Raw genomic sequence first — 25,784 nt, forward strand, 5'->3', positions numbered from 1 at the left:
TGCATGGAGTTTTCTTCGGTGTCAACCTGTGCTTCTCTTAGGAATACTCATATTATTCGAGTAGGCATAAAACATATTCAAGGATTGATATGTTTTTGTTGTCGGCCCATACTCAAGAGAGAGTTAGGAAAACTGAATATAAAGCTAGATTGCTATCTGATCATTCACCCGTTATTAGCAATAGAACTAGAGGACATCCCACCAAGAACATATAGATGGAGGTTAAACTCCATGCTACTTAAAAGACAGGAATTTAGAGAATTTATTGAATGCCAAATTAAAATATATTTTGAAATAAACACAGAATCATTGAAAGACAAATTTATATTATGGGATGTAATGAAAGCCTTCATTAGAGGACAGATAATAAGTTATGTAACTAAGATGAAAAAGGACTATAATTGGGAAATAGAACAGTTGGAAAGGGAGATAGAGAAAACAGAAAAAGAACTAACAACAAGGGACCTTATGACAAAAAGAAGAGAATAGGCGGACAAAAAAATAAAATACGAAACATTACAAACATATAAGGTGGAGAAGAACATAATGAAAATAAAGCAAAAATATTATGAGCTAGGAGAAAAAGCACACAAAATATTAGCCTGGCAACTTAAAACAGAACACTAAAAGAACTGTATTGGCATCAAGGAAAAAGGACAAACAAATTACATATAATCCCATGGAGATTAATGAGAACTTTAATGAATTTTATGAACAATTATACCAAACTGAGAACAAGGGGAAAGAAGACAAAATAGAAGAGTTTTTAGCTAAAATTGAACTGCCAAAATTACAAGAAGAAGAGCAAAACAAACTGATAAAACCATTTGAAATAGAGGAAGTACAGGATTTTTTTTTAAACTGCCGAACAATAAAACGCCTGGAGAGGATGGATTCCCAATAGAATTCTATAAAATATTTAAAGAGTTATTAATTCCTCCTCTCCTGGAAGTATTGAACCAGAGAGAAGAAACACAAAACCTGCCAGATTCATGTAAGACAGCAATAATTACAGTAATACCAAAGACAGGGAAGGATCCACTATCACCAGCATCATATCGACCAATATCTCTACTTAATTCAAATTATAAGATAATAGCAAAATTATTAGCAAACAGATTGGCCGACCGTGTACCAAAAATAGTAAAACAAGATCAAACTGGATTTATTAAGACGAACAGAGGATAATGTCTGTAAATTTATTAATCTAATTCATGCAGTTCAAGGAAGTAAGAAGCCAACAGTGGCTATAGCTTTAGATGCAGAAAAAGCCTTTGACAGGGTAGAATGGAATTATTTATTCAAAGTACGACAGAGGTTCAATCTACCAGAAAAATATATTAATTGGATTAAAGCATTATATAATCGACCATTGGCGAAGGTAACAGTAAATGGATATGTATCGAACCAATTTAAATTAAGTAGGTCAACTAGGCAGGGATGTCCAATATCTCCCTCACTGTTCGCTTTAGAAATAGAACTATTGGCAGAACTGATAAGAACAGAAAATAAAATAAAAGGGATAAAAATAGAGGAGGAGTATAAAATCATTTTATTTGCAGATGACATCATAGTATACTTAACAGAACAAAAAATATCAATAAAAGAACTACATAAGAAATTGAAGGAATATGGAGAAATATCAGGGTACAAGATCAATGCAAATAAAAGTGAAGCGATGCCAATGAGTAATGCAGATTATACAGAATTTAATAAAGAATCACCATTTAAATGGCAAACACAAGCAATCTGATACCTAGGTATTAGATTAGATAATAATTTAAGCCACCTGTCCAAATTAAATTATCAGCCACTAATAAAGAAATTGCAGGAAGACTTAGAACATTGGAAAGAATTACCACTAACATTGATAGGGAGGGTAAATTGCATTAAAATGAATGTCTTCCCAAGGATACAATACTTATTTCAATCATTAACAATTCCCTTAACAGAGAAATTCTTTAATGAACTAAAGAAAATAATAAGGAAATTTTTATGGAAAGGGGGAAAACCGAGGATAGCATTAGGTAAATTAACAGAGAGGTACAACCAAGGTGGTTTGCAGTTACCAAACTTTAAAAATTATTATAGAGCCGCACAATTAAGGTATTTATCAGATTTTTATCAGATAAGGGAAAAACCAGATTGGACTAAGATAAAATAGGGGAGAAGGTACCGGAACATATACTTCATAAGAGGGACGAAAAGCTGATACAATATAAAAGCTCACCAGTATTGCATCAATATATGGAAGAAGATTCACTTGGAAAGGAAAAAAAAAACAAATTACCAAATACCAAAATTATTATTGATGCAAAATCAACTAATCCCTTTTACAATAGATAACCTTTCCTTTAGAGAATGGGAGAGAAAAGGAATTAAAAGAATAGAAAATTGTTTTTTGGGAAAAAATTTATTAACATTTGAACAAATGAAGTACAAATATGGAATAACTCATGGTATAATATTTGCATGCCATCAACTGAAAGCCTACTTAAAGGATAAATTGGGAAACAAAGTGAGATTACCAGAAGGAAGCAGCTTTGAATATGTGATTATAGAAACAATGATAATAAAAATATTTTCTTGTTTATTTTCATTGTGTGATGACATTGTTTAATGGTTTTATTGTATTGTATATGTTGAACGTTTAATGGGTTTGGAGGGGGGGGTGGGAAGGCCGGGGGGGGGGGGGAAAGGGGGAGAAAATGCCACTGTGTATATTTAAGAGGGAAATGTTTGCATGTATTTTGATTGATATGGTTCACAGTGAGGAAAATAAAAAAATAATTTTAAAAGACCTGTACTTTAAAAAACCATGCATAGAACAGCCCATTTGAAAATATGAGTTGTTCATAATCCTGATGTTTGTAACCTGTGGACCAACTAATTTAAATTTAATTTTTAATTCAGAAATACAGGCTCTTGCTACCATGTCCAATTAACCTATTAACCGATACGTCTTTGGAACATGGAAGGAAACCGAAGCATGCGGAGGAGACATGCAGATGCAGATAGAATGCATAAATTCCTTACATAACAGCAGTGGATTCAAACCTGGGTCGCTAGTGCTTCTTCAATACAAGTTATTTTCTTTCAGCACAATTGAAATGAATTTCTATCAGTGTACTTAAAATACAAAATAAAATATTTTTCCTGTCTTTTCATTCAACAAATTATTTTAGAAACACTAATTTAAGTTGACAGTGTGGCGGCTCGCCCATGCAACAGGCGAACCGGCTCACAGAGATGCGGGCAAGTCCATGGCAGATCTGATTGTGAGAGCTCTGGGTGCAGGGCAAGTGGCTGATCTCATAAAGGCACAGGCATCATCAGGTTCCGAGGGATTTAGACGTGAGAGTGTTCTGTTAATGTCAGTTGGTTCAACTTACTTTCTACTTTGTGTGGTTCTTTCACTTGCTACATGCCTAGTACAACTATATTGGTGACCCCGATGACGACCAAAGCACACAGAATGCAGTTTCACTGAAACTGCCGACTTTCTGGACCTCACAGCTGCAGGTCTGGTTTGAACAGGCAAATCGTCTCAGATGCCACAAAGTATTACTAAGTGGTCAGTTCACTTGATCAGGAAACAGCAGGCTGTGTCATCAATTTCTAACACTAGCTATCAGTGGTAGACAAGTATGATACAATCAAGACACTTCTGATCCGTACTTTTTGCCTACCCTGCCATGAACGTGTAGCGCAGTGTAGGATGGCCTATGTGACTGCATGCCAACAGCCTTAATGAATGAGATGCTGGCATTAGCAGACAGCCATAAGCCATGTTTACTGTTCGAACAAGTCTTTTACAAGCAGATGCCTGAAGTTATCCACCTCCTTTTCGCTGACGACTATTTCAGTGACCCACGCAAAGTAGCGGCCCACGCAGATATGGTTTGGCACACCAAGTAGCCTCTATCGACCAAGTTGCTGCACCACGCACATTGCCACCAACTATACTGGTGGCACACGCAGCAGGGAGTAACCCCAATTCGGTCCATTAGTGTTTTTAAACAGCAAAAGTGGGGTCCAGGAGCCCACCCTGTTCTTTTCTGGGAAACGCCAGAACCACCCATCACTAATGGCTGCGGTGGCTCACCATGATAGCCTCCTTTGCTTATGGGATTGACACTCCGGGCAAAAGTTCCTGTAGACACGGGGGCGGAGGTTAGCCTCTTTACCCCCTTCGAGCCACAACACCCATGCCAGGAAATCAGGACCGGTGCTTACCGCTGCTAACAACAGCAGTATTCACATATATGGCATGCAAGCCATCCTACTAGAGTTTGGTTCCAGCCGTTTCACCTGGTCATTTACCCTGGCAGCAGTGTTGCAGCCTTTTATTGGGTGCAGATTTTAACCAGGCACACAGGTTCTTGTGGACCTCAAGGGACAGCACCCTGTGAATGCCCAGACCTTTTTACTCGGCGAAGCCAAGTTATCGGCCCCAATCTGGACTCTGTGGCTTTGTCAGGCAATGAATTTGCCAGAGTACTTGTGGAGTTCCTGACCATTATTATGCCACAGATGCCCTAAGCATAGTGTACAGCACCACATTCCCATTCATGGACCACTGTCACACACCCAGCCATCCAGGCTCCTGCCCAACAAACTCCAATTTGCCAAGGAGAAGTTCAGGAAAATGGAGAAGATGGGGATCGTCCAGCGCTCAGACAGTCCATGGGCCTCTCCCCTAGATATGGTACCCAAGTTGGCTGGAGGATGGAGACCATGCAGCGATTACAGAAGGCTCAATGATGCCACCACAGCCGACTGCTACCCAGTGCCTCACATTCAGGACTTTACAGCCAATTTGCATGGGGCATGCATCTTCTCCAAGATCGACCTAGTCTGTGGGTATCACCAGATTCCCGAACAACCCTGCAATGTCCGTCACCCTGTTAGGCTTATTCAAGTTCCTGCAGATGCTTTTTGGACTCAAGAATGTGGCACAGGCGTTCCAGCTGCTCATGGATTCACTGGGATTTCATCTTCATCTACTTACATGATATCCTGATTGCCAGCCACTCGCACCATGAGCATTTGATGCACCTGCTTCAACTCTGCGCTGCCTGAGTGAATACGGCCTGGCCATCAACCCTGCAAAGTGCCAGTTCAGGCTGTCAGCCATTGATTTCCTTGGGTACTGCATCGACCAGCATGGAGTAGTTCCCTTGCTGGCGAAAGTTGAGGCCATGTGTGTGGGGATATGTAATTACACCACTAGATCACCAGGGTCATCCCGGTGACCTTGTATATAAAGCAGTCCAGAGCTACAGTCTAGTCTTACTCGCACTGCTGGTATGGTTATTGTCAATGTGCCAGTTTGCTAGGCCCAGTACAGTCAAGGGCCTACAGAAGTTTGTGGGCATGAGCAACTTTTACCACTGATTCCTCAAGTCAGCAGTCCAAATCATGCAACCCCTGTTCATCCCAATGTCCGGCAAGGCCATGGAAATCACCTGGGAATTGGAGTCAGCAGTGGCTCTTGAGCAGGCCAAGGACACTCTTGCAAACACCACCCTCCTGGTACATCCGCAGGTGAATGTGCCCACAGCCCTCATGGTTGACGCTTCCAACTCAGCAGTCCGCGGCGTGCTGGAACAACTAATGGAGGGTCAGTGTAAACTACTCGTGTTCTTCAGCCGGCATCTGCAACCCCCGGAGCTGAAATACAGCACCTTCGACAGGGAGCTGCTAGACTTCTACTTCACCATCTAGCACTTTCAGTATTTCTTGGAGGGTTGGGAGTTCATGGTCTTCACGGGCCACAAACCTCTCACCTTCGCATTCGCCAAATGTCGGATCCATGGTCAGGACAGAAGCAACACCACCTGTCAAACATCTCAAAGAATACCACCGCCGTCAAACACATCTCCAAAAAAAAAAACATCATGGCTGACACACTGTCTCGCACTTCTATCCACTCAGTACATTCCCTGTCCCCTGGGTTTGACTATGCAGCACTCACCAAGGCACAGCAGCTGGATGAAGAAATGCCAGCCTACCACACCACAGTCTCGGGCCTGCAACTTGAGGACATCGCCATCAGCCCAAAAGACAGCAAGCTCCTCCATGACGTGTCCACCAACCAACCCTGGCCCATCGTTCCAGCTGCTTGGAGGCATCGTGTTTTCATCGCACTACATGGTTTGACCCACCCGTCCATTCAGGCAACCATCCAACTGGTGGCAGATAGATTTGCTTGGTATGGCCTGCACAAACAGGTCGGGCACTGGGCCAGGACATGCATACATAGCCAGCCCTCCAAAGTCCAAAAACTAATGAAGGCCTCCCTTCAACCCTTCCAGCCAACGCACAGGAGATTTGAGTACGTCAGTGTGGACTTCGTTGGTCCATTGCCTGTCTCCCAGTGTGGGGGGGGGGGAAGGGGAAATATACCTGTTCACCAGGTGGCCAGAAGTCATACTGCTCACTGTCATATCCACGGTGTCCTGCACCAGGGCCCTCACTGCAAGCTGCATTGCACGTTTTGGCCTGCCTGCCAACATCACCTCAGACAGTGGGGGTGGGAGGAGTCGCAGTTCACGTTCAGCCTATGGTTGGCGCTGGCACAGCTACTTGGGACCCAGCTGCACCACACCACGGCCTACCATCTACAGTCTAACAGCCTGGTAGAGCGTTTCCATTGGCACATGAAGTCAGCCCTGATAGCGAGCCTCCAAGGCCCAGATTGGGTGGACGAGTTCCCATGGGTGCTTCCTGGCATCCTCATGGCTCCAAAGAAGACAGCCACACCTTCAACAGAATTGGTATACGGTGTCCCACTGATTATTCCAGGCGAGTTTGTGCCAGCAGCTTGTGGCACAGAGGAGACACCTGTGCAGTACTCACAAGACTCCAAGAAAAGGTAGGAACACTAGCTCCTGTCCTAACCATGTGCCACGGCCTGGCGCCTTCCTTTGTCCCCAAGGACCTCCAGGACTGAGACTACGTCCTCGTCTGCAGGGGCATGCACCGGTCACCACTACAGCGGCTGTATGAAGGGCTGTTCAAGGTAGTGCGTCAAAATGCAACCACGTGCTTCTTCGACAAGAGCGGCCTTGAGGAGTCCTTCACCATTTACCACCTCAAGCTGGCGCACCTGGACTGGAACATCCTGTGACTGTGCCCCCACCACACCGACGAGGTCAGCCACCTAAACGGACTGAAGAAGTGTTGGCTGTGAACTCCACACCTCCTAACGCCGGTTCTGGGGTGGTGGGAGGGGTGTCATGTGGTGGCTTGCCCACACTACAGGTGAGCCAGCTCACGGAGTCGAGGACAAGTCTACGGCAGATCTGACCGTGAGAGCTCCGGGTGTAGGGCAAGCCCACAGCCCAGCGGCTGATATCATAAAGGTCCTGGAAGTCACAAGCATCATCGGGTTCCGATGGATTTAGACACGTGCGAGAGCACTATTAAAGTCAGTTGGTTCAACTCTCTACTCTGTGGTTCTTTCACTCACTGCGTACCTGGTATAACTACAACAGTTCCACAGACTATGCTTTTATAGTTTGTTAATTGATTTGTAGCCATCATGTTGATTAATAGTCAACCTATTTTTAAAATAATTTCAGAAGACTAAATAACATTTTGTTAATATAGATACTTTTTTGCCTGTTTTTGCCTTCTACCACTTTTCTCATGTGGCTGGGAAACTTGGGCACTTTAGTTCATAGCCTTTTCTACAGATGCCATTAACCTCACATGAGAGAAAAACAAGAATTGCTTGCTGGAAGAATGGGGCTAGTCTTAACTGTCATCTCTTTCCAATTTACACCAGAGAAGAAACCTTGCTTTATTCTACAATTTTCTTCCAAACAAAATAGAAACTACTGATCTCATGGAAAACAAGGTCAGGAGAACAGCAACACTGCAGAAGCCCAGGAAAATACTAGAAAGAAGAGTGTCATGATAATGAATATGTATGAGATATACCGGAAGTCACGTGGTATGAGAGAGAGATAAGAACACAAGCAGGAGAACAAAGGAAAACGGAAGAATAAAGACACTAAGAAGTTTACCTGATAAACTTGTGTTTAATGTTTCCTTAACTTCACATTTCGGGCCACAAATGTGACATTGGCGACGAGGATGAAAGAAGCTTGAAGAAAATTAAAGACTAAACAAGATTACAGAGGATTACAGACAACTTCAAGGTGATAAGAATTTTCTCTGTGACTCAGTACTTTTGGGGCTGGAATATTTCCTCTTGGCTGGTGCAGACAGTTACTTTCTAACACATAGTGGAATTGTTCATTTTGACCCGACTGGTGATGCAAGCACTGTAAGTGTGAAGTGGAAGGCATGGCTGGAAGAATTTGAATCCTACGCTGACAGTCATGGCCTATTTCTAGATACCGGTACAGTTGAACAAAAAGCGCAGAGGAGGGCTTTACTTCTTTTCACTGCAGGACCTGCAGTTCGGGAAACATTTAAGACATTTTTGAATACTGGATGAGTACCAGAAAGCAGTAGATGCATTAAATGCACACTATGTAGTGACACCGAATGCTACATTTCAACGCCATTTGTTTCGGAGAACGAGACAAGAAGATGGCCAGACAATTGCTCAGTACGTGACGAGACTACGCCAGCTAGCTGTTGGATGCAATTACATGCCAGCTGATTTGGACAACCAATTACTGGATCAAGTCGTACAGCACTGCAGATCAGATAAACTCAGAAGACGTCTACTTGAAAGAGGGAGTGAGTTGGAACTCACCGATGCTTTAACCATTGCTGCTGCATTAGAGGCTGTTGAAGGGCAATTTCATACCATGACCCTGAAAGACAACTCAAGCCAGCAAATTAAGAGCCTCTCACATCGTCATAATCAGCCAAGATATACGCCGACACAGGACGTGGAGTGTTATCGATGTGGAAACCGAGGTCACTTTGGAAAAGACCCATATTGCCCGGCCAAAGGCAAAGTTTGCAGAAAGTGTGGAGGTAAGGACCACTTTGCAAAGAAGTGCAAAAGCAAGTCCAATGCAGACCAGAAGAGGAAGAGTACAACTTCCAAAGGCAAAGCCTGGGGGAAAGGTAAGTATCCTGGAAAGAAAGATACCATTCGCCAGATAGACGGTGATGATGATGATACCCAGGAGGAACAGAGTTGTTACCAATTTACGTTGAATGAAGTACATCATGAGAAGGTCCCAGTGATCATTGGTGGAGTGACAGTGCAGGTCATTGTAGACTCAGGCAGTGACAGTAATGTGATTGATCGACATTTATGGGAGAAGTTGAAAAGGAAAAAGATCATCTGTACCTCAAAGAAGTGTTCCAAGAAACTGTATCCATACACATCAACCAAGCCATTGCAGACCATTGGATGTTTTACTGCAACTGTTGAAGCTGGAGATAAGTACACCGAAGTCATAGAAGAGAGGGGAGAACCATTGCTGAGTAGAAGCACAGCGCAAGACCTGGCAATACTTCATATTGGAGCTTGTGTCAATTCAATTCAGTCATACGAGGATATGAAGCAAGAATTCCCCGCAGTCTTCCAAGGAGTCGGAAAGCTGAAAGGTCGACAACTGAAGCTAGCGGTAGATGAAACGGTCAAACCTAAGGCACAACCAATGCGCCGAACTCCGTTTGGACTTCGTGGGAAAGTCGAAGCCAAAATTAAAGAATTGATCGAACAAGACATTATTGAACCGGTGGAACATTCGACACAATGGGTCAGCCCAGTAGTGATTGTGCCCAAACCAAAGGGTGACATAAGACTATGTGTTGACATGAGAATGGCCAATGAAGCTATAGTTCGAGAACGACACCCTATACCAACAGTGGAGGAAATACTTCAAGAACTAACTACCAGCAAGGTATTCTCAAAAATTGATCTGAAATGGGGCTATCATCAATTAGAGCTGGATCCAGGTTCCCGAGATGTAACTACATTTGTGACTCACTGTGGATTGTATCGTTACAAGAGACTATCATTTGGAATTAATGCAGCTTCGGAGATCTATCAGTATGAAATCCATCGAGTGATTCAAGGCATTCCTGGAGTTGCCAACATTTCTGACGACATCATAGTCCATGCACCAACGAAGGAAGAGCATGACAAACGGTTGAGGAGTGTACTATCTAGACTACAGGAGGCAGGCCTTACCGTGAATGGAAACAAGTGCCAGTTCGGTGTGTCAGAAATGGACTTCATGGGACACAGACTTGCACAGGAAGGACTAAACCCTGCAGAGGCCAAGGTGAAAGCTATTGCAGAGGCACGTGCACCTCAGAACGCAACAGAGGTGAGGAGTTTCCTGGGATTGGTCAATTTTTGTGCAAAGTTCATTCCTAATCTCGCTACAGTGGCAGAACCACTAAGGAAACTAACCAGGAAAGGAGTACCATTTCATTTTGGATCTGAGCAGAAAGCGTTCACAGCGCTGAAGCAAAGCCTGACAGATGCAAAAACTCTTGGATATTACAATCCGGCGGCATCAACCAAAGTCATAGCGGATGCCAGCCCAGTTGGTTTAGGAGCCGTGTTGGTCCAGATGCATGATGGAGGACCAAGAATCATTGCCTATGCCAGCAGATCGTTATCAGATGTGGAAAGAAGATACTCTCAGACAGAGAAAGAAGCACTCGGACTTGTATGGGCCTGTGAGAGGTTCCATGCATATTTATACAGCATTGAATTTGAACTCATCACAGATCATAAGCCATTAGAGGTGATCTATGCACCTAGATCCAAACCATGTGCCAGAATAGAGAGATGGGTACTCAGACTACAACCCTACAAATATAAAGTAATCCACATTGCAGGGAAAGCAAACATTGCTGATCCGCTGTCCAGATTGGTGAAGGATGGTGGTCCACAATCCAAGTCAGAATTGGGAACAGAAACAGAGAGCTTTGTATGCTTCGTAGCTATTCAGGCGACACCGAAAGCTGTGACTACGAAGGAGGTCGAGAGAGAATCCGAACGTGATCCAGAACTCATGGAAGTAAGAGAATGCATACAGAGTGGACAATGGGACAAGTGTACTCACAAGGCTTACATTCCCATTAGAGACGAACTTTGTTGCATCGGACAGTGTGTATTAAGAGGTTGCAGATTGGTGATACCGCAAAGATTGAGACCGAAGATCGTATCCTTAGCGCATGAAAGACACCTAGGTATTGTTGGTACCAAGCAAAACCTCAGAACCAAGGTATGGTGGCCAAGTTGTGATAAAGAAGCCGAGAAATTTGTTAAAACTTGTCACGGATGTCAAATCACAAGTAGGAGTAATCCGCCAGAACCGATCCGGAGTACGCAATTCCCGACAGGACCATGGATCGACGTAGCTGTTGATTTTCTTGGACCTTTACCGACGGGTGAATCAATTATGGTAGTGATAGATTACTACAGCAGATACTATGAGTACGTGGTGTTGAAGTCCACAACCACTGAAAAAACAATACAAGCGTTAGCAGAGATATTCGCAAGATATGGATTACCTGTTACATTATACTCTGACAATGGTCCACAATTCATTTCAGAGACATTTGTGGAATACATGAGGACCACAGGTATCCACCATCATAAAGTAACTCCGAAATGGCCGCAAGCCAACGGAGAAGTAGAGAGACAAAATCAATCCATTGAAAAACGATTGAGGATTGCACACGCAGAAGGACAAAATTGGCGAGAAGCATTGCTATCTTATGTGGCTCTCTATCGAGCAACGCCTCATGCAACCATTGGAAAAAGTCCTGCAGAAGCATATTTTGGGAGAAAAATCCGCACAAAAATGCCAGAAATAAAGGAAATCTGAGACGACCAGGAGATGAGGGACTACGATGCTGAAAAGAAAGGTGCTGCAAAGCTGTACACAGATTCGAAACGTGGAGCCAAGTACTCAGACATCATGCCAGGAGATAATGTTCTAGTGAGGCATGAAACTGGTGGTAAGCTAGACACACCTTATTACCATCAACCCTATACTGTCGTATCCAGAAGTGGCAGTATGGTGACAGTCAAGTCTCCGACTGGAGTCCTGTATAAGAGAAATGTATCAGGTGTAAAAAGGTACCAGTCCAGAGATACATCGAGCGAAGAAATTGAAAGGCCAATATGAGATGCTGAAACTGAGAGACCTGATGATGTTCCAGAGGCAGTTACCAGCACTCCTGATGAAGTGACTAGAGCGCCAGAAACACCCGAAGCCGTGGCGAGCAGTATTTCCGACGCCGAGAGTGAACAACCGAGAAGCGACGACAATATCGCAGGCAGGCCGAAACGAAACCGGAAAGTGCCCAAACGATACGAAGACTTTGTGCCATAGTTTTAATAAGAACTTTGGGACAGTATTTTAATCTTATATCATAAAGTGCATGTATGAGTGCTGTAGGAAGTAAATTTTATGTAGTTGAGTTATAGTATTACCATTAGTTACGATGTTTGTATGTTTCCGAGGGATATTGATAAGTGAAGGTAAAGTTTATTTCTGATTAAAGGAGGGATGTCATGATAATGAATATGTATGAGATATACCGGAAGTCAAGTGGTATGAGAGAGAGATAAGAACACAAGCAGGAGAACAAAGGAAAACGGGAGAATAAAGACACTAAGAAGTTTACCTGATAAACTTGTGTTTAATGTTTCCTTAACTTCACATTTCAGGCCACAAATGTGACAAAGAGGATGAATGTTCAGCCTATTATTGGAGCAATGACAGTATCCAGTAATTTTTACACTTTCCACAGCTGTGCCAGCAGCTGCTTTAAATGACCACCTCAAATTGGATCTCCAACACAATTTTGAATTGTCCCAGATAATGTACTTCAAATTGCTTCAAAACAAAGTGCTTTCATCAAAATCAGAGACAATCCACAGATAAAATCCTCAGAAAGCTTTTGTTATTGGTCATCGATCTGTAAAAAAAAAGCTTTGATTTTCTCATTCTACTTGCATGGCCTTGACAGTTTCTGCAATTCTCAACTAGTATTTTTTTCTGTGTTTTCCCACTTTTTATAACCCACCAACCAGATAATTTCATGCATAGCTTTTCACTACTCTAAATGTAGCCTTAACTTTTCACAAGTATTTCCTTTATCCTATCTGTCCCTCTCTCATCTGCTTTACAGTTTGTTTTCTCATTGTCCGAGCTCAGATGGTCATTAACCTGAAACATTAATTCTCTTTCTCTTTCCGTATATGCTCCCTCAGCAACTGAGTATTTCCAGCATGTATACTTTGTATCCTGAAAGTTGATTCCAATTTGTTTTTTTTAAGGTGTCAAAGCAACTGTAAGGCAGATGCTGAAAAGATACTGTGGAAAAATCCACATTTCCGGCTCTTACAAAAAAGAGTTCAAGAAATAGATTTTATTTGGTAGAAATGTCATGAATTACGTCACTATTAAAGTTGATCTAAGGGACAAGTACATTAATTAGAGCAGCCAAAATAGAAGTGCTTTCAATGACTTAAATATGAAGCATTTAATCTTTAGTACATAATCCTTCCTTTGGCTTGGCTTCGCGGACGAAGATTTATGGAGGGGTAATGTCCACATCAGCTGCAGACTCGTTTGTAGCTGACAAGTCCGATGCGGGACAGGCAGACACGCAACAATGCTCAAAATCAACATACAGCTCAATTTATTAAATATACCCATTATGTTTTTAAAATAGGATATAAATATTTCAAATATATTTTAATTAGTAATTAGCTAATCACTTTGTAATATCCTCCTCGCAGTAGTGCTGAAGGCAACAATAGCTTAATATATCTTTAATGTTACCATATACTGAAAATGTGATTGTGTAACTGCAATCTACCTGAACTGCAATCTACTTGACCTGTAAAATGTTGCCTCCGATGAGGTGGCAGTCATTAACTTCAAATCAGTACAAGGAAATCTTGTAAAATTATATCATAGAACATGGAATAAATATACTTCACCAAGAGAAAAAGTAAATTCGTTAAAGTGGAAAACTGGAGAACTCGTCTTCAATATCGGGTTTCAACAAGCTGTCAGTTTGCCATGACTGCAGAAACCAGTTCTCTCTCTCTTAAGGCACTTTCAGGTGGCCAATTGCCCCTGCCAAATATTTTGGCAATATGCGGCTGTTGGGAGGCCATGTGAATGTGCAGGAGGCACCTGTGAGGCGAACTTTATAACCCTCCTCCAAGAGGGATAATCGCCGCAGCACAGTGGCCTCCCCAGCCATCTGAATGCAGCTGCCTGCAGGCGGCTGACAGCTCCTCTCCCAGCTGCCCCTTCCCCCGGCGCAGGACATCAGGGCAGGGGCAGCTGGCTGGACTGCAGGGCTAGAGTGGCCCATGGGGGAGAAGGGAGCTGGAGCGGCCGGCGGGGGAGAAGGGGGCTGGGGTGGCAGGTGGGGGAGAAGAGGGCTGGGGTGGCCGGCAGGGGAGAAGGGAGCTGGGGTGGCCACCAGGGGAGAAGGGGGCTGGGGCGGCCGGCGTGGGAGAAGGGGGCTGGGGCAGCCGGCGGGTGAATACGGGGCTGGGGTGGCCAGTGGGTGAGTACGGGGCTGGGACGGCCAGCGGGTGAGTATGGGGCTGGGGCAGCCGGCGGGTGAGTACGGGGCTGGGGCGACATTTTGTGAAGTGTTTGTGTTTATTTGTGACCTACCTACACTAACCCCACAATCTATCTCCTACAAAAACATATCTATACGTAATATAAAATATAATCCATCACACTATTCATTAACTATTCAACACAAAGTATAAACACTGAAATCTTCAATATGCTGTTATTGTGCTCCATTTTAAACACAGTTAAACCATTTAAAGATACGATATTCAATGAAAATACGATACAAGAAAATGTAATGCTATTAAATCAAAATATACAGTAATTATAAAAAGCATTCAACCAGTTTTTTCCAGGCATTGTTGAAATTTATTTCATTTCAGACACTCCCAGTTGTAACTATGCATTTCCAATAAGCAGTCGTCCAATCTCTACAGTACCTGCATGTTGATGACCACTAATTTAAAATGTGGGCTTGCTGCAGCGAACTGAAACTCTGTTACAGGATAAACTCTGTTACAGGATATTCTTCCAGACACTTCAAGAATGAAAATCAGAGATCATATGACTGCAAAACCCCTCAAACAGGGGTTCAGCAATATTATTTTTAGAAATTCATCTCCTAACTTTAAGCATCTTACTAAAGACTGCACTATCAGCTCAAATCAGTTAATGGCAGGCATTTAGTATCACCATAATATAATTTGGGTTCTAGGAGAAGATAATCTCTCTAATTGGCTAGAAGATCATTGCTTTTCTTGGCACCCTGATGTGCTCAATAGTACAGCATGGCGTTGGAATGGGGGCAACAGCAGCAGAAATATAACTCATAATCAAATGAACTTGCTGGAAGGAAATAATAAATGGAAGTTGCAAAATGAGAATGTAATTAACATTTCCAATAACTGGAATTAATTTATTATTTAGCTTCAGGATTGAAGGCTGCCCACTTAGAGGAATTTCTTCAGCCAGAGGGTAGTCAATCTGCAGCATTTGTTACTACAAGCAGTTGTGGAGGACAAGTTGTATTCAAGGGAGAGAGTAGGTGCCCAGTTAGCACCCCACTCACAAGGCAGCTTGAAAGGTTCCAACCCGGTCATCATCGCCCAAAGTCAACTGAGTCCCTGCCCTACTTACCCAGGATGTGTTGACCAGCGACTTGAACAGCAAAATGACCGACTCGGTTACTCCTGTGATGTCAGCGCTGGCATCACAGGGAAACCTCAGCTGAAATGTCTGCGGTGATCAGGGGAGGGGGGAAGAGAGGGGTCGCTGCCAGGGTCTGGGGTGAGAGGCCGCTGCCATGAGGGGGAGAGACTGGGGCCACAAGGGAGGTTGATGTCGCGGGGTGTGGGTGCCATGATCATCGAGATAGGGGTGGGATGTCGTGAGGGAGAGAGGAGAGCTGTCAGCTGCCATGCAGGGGAGGGGGAAGAGAGGAGTCAGCTGCCATGGGGGAGAGAGGATAGGGGTTGGCTGCTGTGGGTGGGGGGGGAGAGGAGAGGGTTGGCTGCTGTGGGTGGGGGGGGAGAGGAGAGAGGTCAGCTACCGTGGGGGCAGAGGGTTCAGCTGCTGCAGGTTGGGGGGAGCATGATTGACGATGAGAGGGAGACTGACAGCTGGTGGGGGGACAGGGGTGACTAGTTTTCATGACGCATCACTTTCCGCGTCATCGTGGGGGCAGGATCCCCCTTAAGTTGCCAGTTGGCGATTTATTAGGGCTATCCCCCCTCAGCTTAAAAGTTGCAGGAGACAGCTTTGCCCCATTAATCACACTTGAGCCCCAGGAGGGCTATAGCTTAAAAGCACCTAGTGATAGGTTCTTGATTAGCCAAGGCATCAAAGGTTATGGGGAGAAGGCCAGACAACGGGGCTGAGTGGGAAAAAGGATCAGCTCATGATTAAACAGTGGGGCCAACTCGATGGGCTGAATGGCTAATTTCTGCTCCTATGTCTTATGAATAGTCAGTTGCAGCTGGCAGTTTAAAAACACCTGATGCCTGTGGAACAAAGATTCATTTCACCCTTACATGGTAAGAATTTATTTTTATATTAGTGGGGAGAAAAGTGTGGAGGGGGAGGTTCACCTGCATGCAGGGAAGATAGGAAAATGGTGGTGACATCTTACTGTTATCTTTCAATGCTATACATGCTGGCTCCAGATCTATTACATTGCAACCAGATGGTGGGAGGATATTGATTTTCTCTTATTTGCCCAAGGTATTTGTTAATAGAGTGATTCACTGGACCCTTTTACACAGTTATTTTATTCTTGGATATTTGCAGCTTTATTACGCAACACCTTCTGTGCAAAAGTCACGGACATGGAATTGGGTGGGGAAGCAGGGGTCATTCCAGTCCTGGTTTTTTTCTGGCAGCAGAGGTAGTAACAGTGCCAGATCGCCATCTGGGTAAAAGGAGCCATCCAGCATTCTGGGACCATGAAGGGAAAGAATGTGTATATGTACCGTATTTTCATTTAAAACCAAGAATACATGCAAGATAACAGGAAAAATCTTTTTAATAATAATATTGCAGTTTCCCTCTCTCCCAGGGAGGCGGGGTGGTGGGACCAGTGCAGGGACCAACAGCAAGCCTCTGTAAGAGTCTCCCAAAAGCCCACCACTAGCCCCCAATGACAGATAGTGGTGATTAGCAAGTGATTACTTAAGATGGTATGAGAGTGGAAAGTAAAAGGTTGAAAACAATTTTTTATCGTACCTAATTGACTCCTTATGTGCACGGTCCCATAGCACCAAAGGAATTGGGCCAATGACAATTTTTTTCAAGTAAAATATTTCAGTAATAATTGGGTCAAGAGCAGTGGTGCTCAACCTTCCCCCCCCCCCCCCCCCCCCACTCACATACCACTTTAAGTAATCCCTTACTAATCACAGAGAACCTATGGCATAGAGATTACTTAAAGTGTTATTTGGGTGGAAAGAAAAAGTTTGAAATCCTATGCAATGGAACAATACTTGCAGTAGATTTTCCCATGCTCTTTTATAAATTGTGCATGTATGTTTCACCAAATTGTGCGCATATTTTCCCATGCCCTTTTATAAATTGTGCGTATTTTATTAAATTGTGCATGTACTTTCCCATGCTTTTTTATACATTGTGAGCATGTTTTATTCCCGCTACATATTCCCACACTCTTCAATTAATTGTTGTATGTTAATAAACCCTTGTGTCCAGACGCTCAAACCTGACATTTTCTCAACACAACAATGACCAGTGCGGGGGCCGGCAGCAGGCCTCTGGAAGAGTTACCCAAAAGCCCACCAGCATTCCCACACTGACCCCACCGCCAATCTTTCTCCTACCACACCCCCCTCCCGGACATCCCTCCACCAGCACCCAACAAAAGATAGCAGTGATGCTTGTGAACCATGAAGCGACGATGATCACTGTCGGTGTTACTTGCCATTATCACCCTAATTTCAACTTCACATAAAAGACCAGTTGAATATTTTTGAGCCTTTTTTTGGGGGGAAAAAGTGGTCGAACATGAAGTGTGTTACGAATCGCGCGTAACGAGCAGCAATAGACAATGAACCAAACAGTGTTTAATTTTAAAACACTAATTTTATTTCTTACTCTTAAACTATAGTCTTAACACTAAATCTCTCTCCAACTGTGCACAGGTGTACTAGTGTATGTGCGTGATAAACCCAAACCATTACCCCACACTGTCCCTGGTCCGCAACGGGGAGGGTAGGTGTTAGGAGCGGGGAGGGTAGGTTTCGGCAGCGGGGACGGTGGCTGTCAGTGGGTCACCAGCTGGCTGTCTACAGCCTTCCCACTGCTAGCAACTTTGCCTTGCTGCTTTCAGGTGCCTAAGGGGAGCGCTCCAAGCCGGAGAATATACCTCTTTGAGGAGGGTTAGGTAAGTGCACCTCAGGGCCGGGTTCTCCACTTTCAGGTGGCCACCTGACAGCCGCATTTGGATATTTTAGGCGGCTTTACATTCGGGTATTCTGGCCACCTGAAAGCAGCTTGTGACAAGCCTTCCCTCAGTTCTTCCAATGTATTGAATTGTCGCTGGCCTGTGACTTGTGCTGTGATGGTGCTGGTCTGAAATGTTAACTGTGACCATTCAGTTCCTCCTGTCTATACTATTCCTTACAGTGATAATCCTATTTTATTAAAGTGGAAGCTCGTAATACACGAAATGCGGTATGTTATACATGACACTAAATGCTGAAGCTGTTGTGTTACACATCCTGCCTCTTTGCTCCCGGAATTTCGGCTTGCTGTTTAATGACATACTGACCCAGCATTAGGCCGGCTTTGTTTGGTTCAGTGTAAATGACCAAAGCCAGCTTAATGACGGGTCCTCTATACAGCAATATTGCGGGATTTCTGTGTAAAACGCAGAACCGTAATCGTAAGTAGCAGAGAACAGATGTAAAGTGAAGAAAGTCACAAGGAGTTTTCAAGGGCATGAATATTCTCAGATAGAGCATTGGATAATTTAACAAAAGTACATGAAGATGATGACCCTGCTTCTGGTGGGGAGGGTATGGGAGGCTAAGCTGAAGGATGGCTGCTGGGTGCAGGTATGAGCAATAAATTGACCAGGGTATTCTGGTATTTTTAAGCTGTAATATCCTATGAATTGTGCATGGAACACCACTGCTGCTTGAAGCACTCACCCATCTTCCTCAATTCTCACCTCACACCAAATGAGGAATACCATAGTCAAGTGTTTGAAAATGTGTATCTTCACTAGCAACAAGCAAGGTCACAGAGGGCTGGAGCAAAAAGTTGAGCCAAGAACTATGACTCCTATGTCTGAAAAGTATTGGTAGAGCTGTTGATAGTGATGGTGTTGACTACGAATATAAGACATATATAAATCACCGGAAAGTTGGAAAGAGCAGTTGCAGGTGGAAATGAATGCAGGCAAGAGTAATGATACATCTGGAGTGGTATAATACTGGCCAGACATACTCAGTAAACCATAATGGTTGTAAAAGTACTGACATACATAATAATTTTAAATTGCAAATTCACTGCTCCCTGAAAATGGCAACATAGATAAGGAGGGTAGTGGAATTAGGCTTTTAACTAGCTTGCTTCCATAGTAAAGGAGTTGGGACATCACATCCAGCTGTACAAGACAATGATTTGGTCACACAAGGAACACTGGTTTGGAAGACTTTAATTATGGGGAGATATTAAATATATTGGGTTTGTTTTCTCTGGAGCAAAGGTTGCTCAGGAGTACATGGATGGAAGATTATCAGAGTTTTAGATATAGAGGATAGCCAAAATCATCTTCCCCAACTGAGGGGAAGATGGTTTTAGCATGTTTAAGGTGAAAGGAAAGCAATGAGATTTGTGAAGATTTTTTTTTCTTTAAATAGAAAGAGTGGTTGATGTTTTGAACTTGCTCTGTGAGGTGGTGGAATCAGATAAAATCACGTTAAAGAGACATTTAGACAGGTTTTTAAATAAGCAACATGTGGTAGGACATGGACCTAATATAGACAAATGAGATTAGTGTGGATGGGCAAAAAAGTCAGGATGGATGTGCTGGGCTGTCCGGTACAACTCAGAGCATTACCATATGGTTTCGTTTTGACCTCACACAAAGAATTCGATTCCAATCAAGGGGTACTGTGGAGGATCCTTCTCAAATTTGTCTGCCTGAAGATGCACATTTCCATTTTAGTTTTGTTACATGATGGAATGCAGGGGATGATCAGAATTAACCTCAAGATAGAGTGGAGTCAAATATGGATGTATCACCCCAACGCTTGCCCTGAATGTTTTTCTGCAAGGCTGCACCTCAATTCCAACAAGCTTCCCACTGGAATGCTGCTAATCTACAAATTCAATGGGAAACCACTCGACCTATGTGGCCTCCACTTCAGAACCAAGGTCACTCTAACCTCAACACTAATGCCATAATAGGAAGTCATCCCTGCTTAATATCCACAAGGATTCTCTACAAATTGCATCACATTGCACCCAAAAATAAAGACCCACAATGGAGAACATGAACCACCTCCTATCAAATACAGACATAGTAACATTATTATCACCTTCAATGGACCAGCATAGACTTTACTTTTCTGAGAGATTTCAAAGCACAGGACCTCAAACACAACACATCCCTAACATCGAAGTACTCGAGATGGCAGAGGCCGACAGCATCGAGTCCACGCTGCTGAAGATCCAGCTGCGCTGTTTGGGTCACGTCTCCAGAATGGAGGACCATCGCCTTCCCAAGATCGTGTTATATGGCGAGCTCTCCACTGGCCACCGTGACAGAGGTGCACCAAAGAAGAGGTACAAGGACTGCCTAAAGAAATCTCTTGGTGCCTGCCATATTGACCACCGCCAGTGGGCTGATATCACCTCAAACCGTGCATCTTGGCACCTCACAGTTCGGCGGGCAGCAACCTCCTTTGAAGAAGACCGTAGAGCCCACCTCACTGACAAAAGACAAAGGAGGAAAAACCCATCACCCAACCCCAACCAACCAATTTTCCCTTGCAACCGTGTCTGCCTGTCCCGCATCGGACTTGTCTGCCACAATCGAGCCTGCAGCTGACGTGGACTTTTACCCCCTCCATAAATCTTCGTCCGCGAAGCCAAGCCAAAGAAAGATAAGACAGCAATGATCTCCACCCTTATAAGATATGGAGTTCCAACAGCAAACTCCTCAAACCACTGAAGTTACAACTGTGCAGTCTCCACAAAATACTTCAAATCCTCTAGCAGGATAAATAACCCTATCCCCACCCCGAGGCCAGCAGCCCCAGCATCAGTCCCTCAATAATCCAGAGCCAATAGGCAGGCACATTGTTTGCATGCCTGTTACTAAACTCCCCCAGCCACAGTTTTCAATTCCACCAGGATAAAATATTTCAACTTGAAAGAGAAAGCAATTCATGGATATTCTTGAAATAGTGTGATTTCCCCAGTGATGCAATGAAATTCAACACTATTCATCTTGCAGCATGGTAACAGTGCTTTTGGATGGCACTGAGAAATTTCCTTCACTTTGTTGACACAAAAGTCTCCTGTAAATGGCATATGAATCACACCTGACCAGAGTTGACATTTCAAGTGAAAGGAGTGAAATAAGAAAGTCTGCAGAGGCTGTGATTGTAGTAAATGCACAAAATTGCCCGTCAAACTCAGCAGGTTCCGCAGCATCCATAAGAGGCAAAGATGTGCAAGTCATGATTCGTGTCTGAGCCAGCTGAGTTTCTCAAGCAATTTTGTGTATTTATTTCAAGTGAAAGACTCTCTTAATCAAAACTGAGAGTGAGATTACTAGTTTTCAGTTGTAGGGGTTGGTGAATAGGACGGAACAAGAGAATATCTGTGTCTGAGGTCAAAACTGCCCTGGAAATTCCAGGTAATTATGAAACAAGGAAGTTGGAGAGCGAAAATATAAGGACTCATTAAGTTTTGTAATGCAGGTCAAAGCTGTTGCTGAACCTAAAAATTGCTTATTTGGTTATCTTCAAGAGTAATATGTGGGATTCTGCTGGGAGACACAATAGCTCTTGTGCCAGGACAGAGGCTATGTAAAGCCCTAATCTTAATTAATTCCTGAGCTCTGGACACTTCGTTTCCCCTCATAAGAGGGATATACTTCCAGATCATTCTTCCTCAAAAAGCTGTGGATATGAGTGAATTATAATTTTTAAATCTTCAATTAATGCTTTTTGTTGGACAAGTCTATCAACAGACAGAACAATGGTGAGTGCATTGAGTTAGGAACAGACATGCAATGATCCAAAATAACATGTTCTGCATGTTGATCGAGCATCAGGAAATTAAAGCTGCTACCTACGTTAAGACTTCATCAGTCTTACTTTGCAAATCTAAAAGAACACTGTTTTCTTCTGTATTTAATAAGGGTGTTGCAAAACAAGAGCAAGAGAATACTAAAGATATTCAGATGGTGGTAATAATGAACAGATGATTAGGGTTGCAGGGCACCTGTTGGTCTGTGTTGGAATAAAGGGCTCAAGCAAAGTACTGGAAGAATCAATCTGAGATTTTTTGACGTGCAGCAAAGCCATTCGTAGCTACTCTTCCTCCTCCTCTTTTTCCCATTCATGTGGTGGCTGGGCTGACCCCAGTCTACAATTAAGTCATAAAATAGTAGCAAAATATCAAATCTGGTAGCAGTCATTCCTGTCTTACAAAGTTCCTTCCAAAAGGTCCTGCCAACAAAAAAAAGCATAGTTTTGACACAGTGATAGTCTGATTAATAACAGCCAGAATGTTGAACCCATCACTCACTATTTATTTTAAAAACATTTTTCTTTCATTGACAACCTTGTAAACTGCCAACAGGGTATGGCAGCCCATTCCAACAGCAAGATTCTACACAATACTTTGCAACTCAAAGGTCATAGATGTTTAAGATCTCAAATCCCTCAGTATTATTCTCACAATCAACATTGCCCACCTAGCTTTGTATTATCAAGAAACATAGATATATCGTGCTTGATACCCACATTCAAATAAATTTAATTTAATTTGGACATACAGCATGATAACAGGCCTTACCGGCCCACGAGGCCATGCTGCCTAAATACTCCGATTAATCTACAGCCCCCACACATTTTTTGAAGGATATAAGGAAACTGGAGCACCCAGAGGAAACCCATGCAAAGATGGGGAGAAAATTCAAACTCCTTACAGCGAGTATCTGATTTGAACCCTGGTTACTGGCACTGTAATAGTGTTGCACTAACCATGCCACCCAAATCATAGATATACATTGGTCCTTGCACCCATTACTGCCCATAGCCTCACAACCTGAAAATGATCTGTACATTCTTACTTCCCACTAGTTAACCAAATCCCCAAATTGTATAGTTTTAAAAAAAATCTTCTTCTACGGAACTTGTTGAAGACTGAAATTCCAAAAGCACCATATTCTGTGGCGCAATCTTACAGGTTAGAAGCTGGTAATTTCTCTGCCGTTTTCTTATTCTTGAGTACTGCCTTGATCTCTTTCTTTCTTCTTTGGTTTGGCTTCGTGGACGAAGATTTATGGAGGGGTAATGTCCACGTCAGCTGCACCAAGATGCACGGTTTGAGGCGATATTAGCTCACTGGTGGTGGTCAATGTGGCAGGCACCAAGAGATTTCTTTAGGCAGTCCTTGTACCTCTTCTTTGGTGCACCTCTGTCTCGGTGGCCAGTAGAGAGCTCGCCATATAACACGATCTTGGGAAGGTGATGGTCCTCCATTCTGGAGACGTGATCTACCCAGCGCAGTTGGATCTTCAGCAGCGTGGATTCGATGCTGTCGGCCTCTGCCATATCGAGTACTTCGATGTTGGAGATGAGGTTGCTCTAATGAATGTTGAGGATGGAGTGAAGACAACGCTGGTGGAAGCGTTCTAGGAGCTGTAGGTGATGCCGGTAGAGGACCCATGATTCGGAGCCGAACAGGAGTGTGGGTATGACAACGGCTCTGTATATGCTAATCTTTGTGAGGTTTTTCAGTTGGTTGTTTTTGCAGACTCTTTTGTGTAGTCTTCCAAAGGTGCCATTTGCCTTGGCGAGTCTGTTGTCTATCTCGTTGCCGATCCTTGCATCCGATGAAATGGTGCAGCCGAGATAGGTAAGCTGGTTGACCGTTTTGAGTTTTATGTGTCCGATGGAGATGTGGGGAGGCTGGTAGTCATGGTGGGGAGCTGGCAGATGGAGGACCTCAGTTTTCTTCAGGCTGACTTCCAGGCAGTTTCCGCAAAAAAGGACGTCAAGCGCTGAAGAGCTGGCTCTGAATGGGCAACTAAAGTGGCATCGTCTGCAAAGAGTAGTTCACAGACAAGTTGCTCTTGTGTCTTGGTGTGAGCTTGCAGGCGCCTCAGATTGAAGAGACTCCCATCCGTGCGGTACAGGATGTAAATAGCGTCTTCATTGTTGAGGTCTTTCATGGCTTGTTTCAGCATCATGCTGAAGAAGATTGAAAAGAGGGTTGGTGCGAGAACGCAGCCTTGCTTCACGCCATTGTTATTGGAGAAGGGTTCAGAGAGCTCATTGCTGTATCTGACCCGACCTTGTTGGTTTTCGTGCAGTTGGATAACCATGTTGAGGAACTTTGGGGGGGCATCCGAGGCACTCTAGTATTTGCCAAAGCCCTTTCCTGCTCACGGTGTCGAAGGCTTTGGTGAGGTCAACAAAGGTGATGTAGAGTCCTTTGTTTTGTTCTCTGCACTTTTCTTGGAGCTGTCTGAGGGCAAAGACCATGTCAGTAGTTCCTCTGTTTGCGCGAAAGCCGCACTGTGATTCTGGGAGAACATTCTCGGCGACACTAGGTATTATTCTATTTAGGAGAATCCTAGCGAAGATTTTGCCTGCAATGGAGAGCAGCGTGATTCCCCTGTAGTTTGAGCAGTCTGATTTCTCGCCTTTGTTTTTGTACAGGGTGATGATGATGGCATCACGAAGGTCCTGAGGCAGTTTTCCTTGGTCCCAGCAAAGCTTGAAAAACGCATGCAGTTTGGCATGCAGAGTTTTGCCGCCAGCTTTCCATACCTCTGAGGGGATTCCATCCATACCTGCTGCTTTGCCACTTTTCAGTTGTTCAATTGCCTTATATGTCTCTTCCTGGGTGAGGACCTCATCCAGCTCTAGCCTTAGGGGCTGTTGAGGGAGCTGGAGCAGGGCGGAATCTTGGACTGAGCGGTTGGCACTGAAAAGAGATTGGAAGTGTTCTGACCATCGATTGAGGATGGAGATCTTGTCACTGAGGAGGACTTTGCCGTCTGAGCTGCGCAGCGGGCTTTGGACTTGGGGTGAGGGGCCGTACACAGCCTTTAGAGCCTCGTAAAAACTCCTGAAGTCGCCAATGTCCGCTCTGAGCTGGGTTCATTTGGCGAGGCTAGTCCACCACTCATTTTGGATCTCCCGGAGTTTGCGCTGAAGATGGCTGCATGCGCAACGGAAGGCTCGTTTCTTCTCTGGCCAGGACGGCTTTGCAAGGTGAGCCTGGTGGGTAGCTCGCTTCTTTGCCAGCAGCTCCTTGATTTCCTGGTAATTTCTCTGCCGTTTTCTTATTCTTGAGTTCTGCCTTGATCTCGAACAACATTTACTATTGTTTTTAGTAAAATCACACTCCTGGAGAAACTCAACAGGTCAAATAGTGTACATTATATGGCAAAGGTAAAAATACATAACCAACCTTTCAGGATTGAGCCCTTCATCAAGCTATGGAAAAAAATGAACCCTTTTTCCATACCTTGATGAAGAGCTCAAACCTGAAATGTCAGAGGTTTTGACC

General features: G+C 43.8%; 1 protein-coding gene and 1 long non-coding RNA gene across 7 annotated transcripts in view; one reads left to right on the forward strand and one right to left on the reverse strand.

Moving 5' to 3' along the window:
- ablim2 (actin binding LIM protein family, member 2) overlaps nucleotides 1-25,784 on the reverse strand; it is a 381,413-nt gene that overhangs the window by 268,274 nt on the left and 87,355 nt on the right. The window lies entirely within an intron of this gene.
- The window catches only part of LOC138758099 (uncharacterized), a 78,417-nt gene continuing 68,036 nt past the window's right edge, over nucleotides 15,404-25,784 (forward strand). The window contains exons 1-2 of one of the 6 annotated variants that reach the window (XR_011354144.1): nucleotides 15,404-15,800; nucleotides 16,479-16,546. This is a non-coding gene — a long non-coding RNA (uncharacterized lncRNA). The remainder of the gene's footprint in view (nucleotides 15,801-16,478; nucleotides 16,547-25,784) is intronic. The other 5 variants (XR_011354146.1, XR_011354143.1, XR_011354145.1 and 2 more) reach the window with 5 other exon arrangements.

This window comes from Narcine bancroftii, chromosome 3 (assembly GCF_036971445.1).
Source record: "Narcine bancroftii isolate sNarBan1 chromosome 3, sNarBan1.hap1, whole genome shotgun sequence".
Lineage (NCBI taxonomy): Eukaryota > Metazoa > Chordata > Chondrichthyes > Torpediniformes > Narcinidae > Narcine > Narcine bancroftii.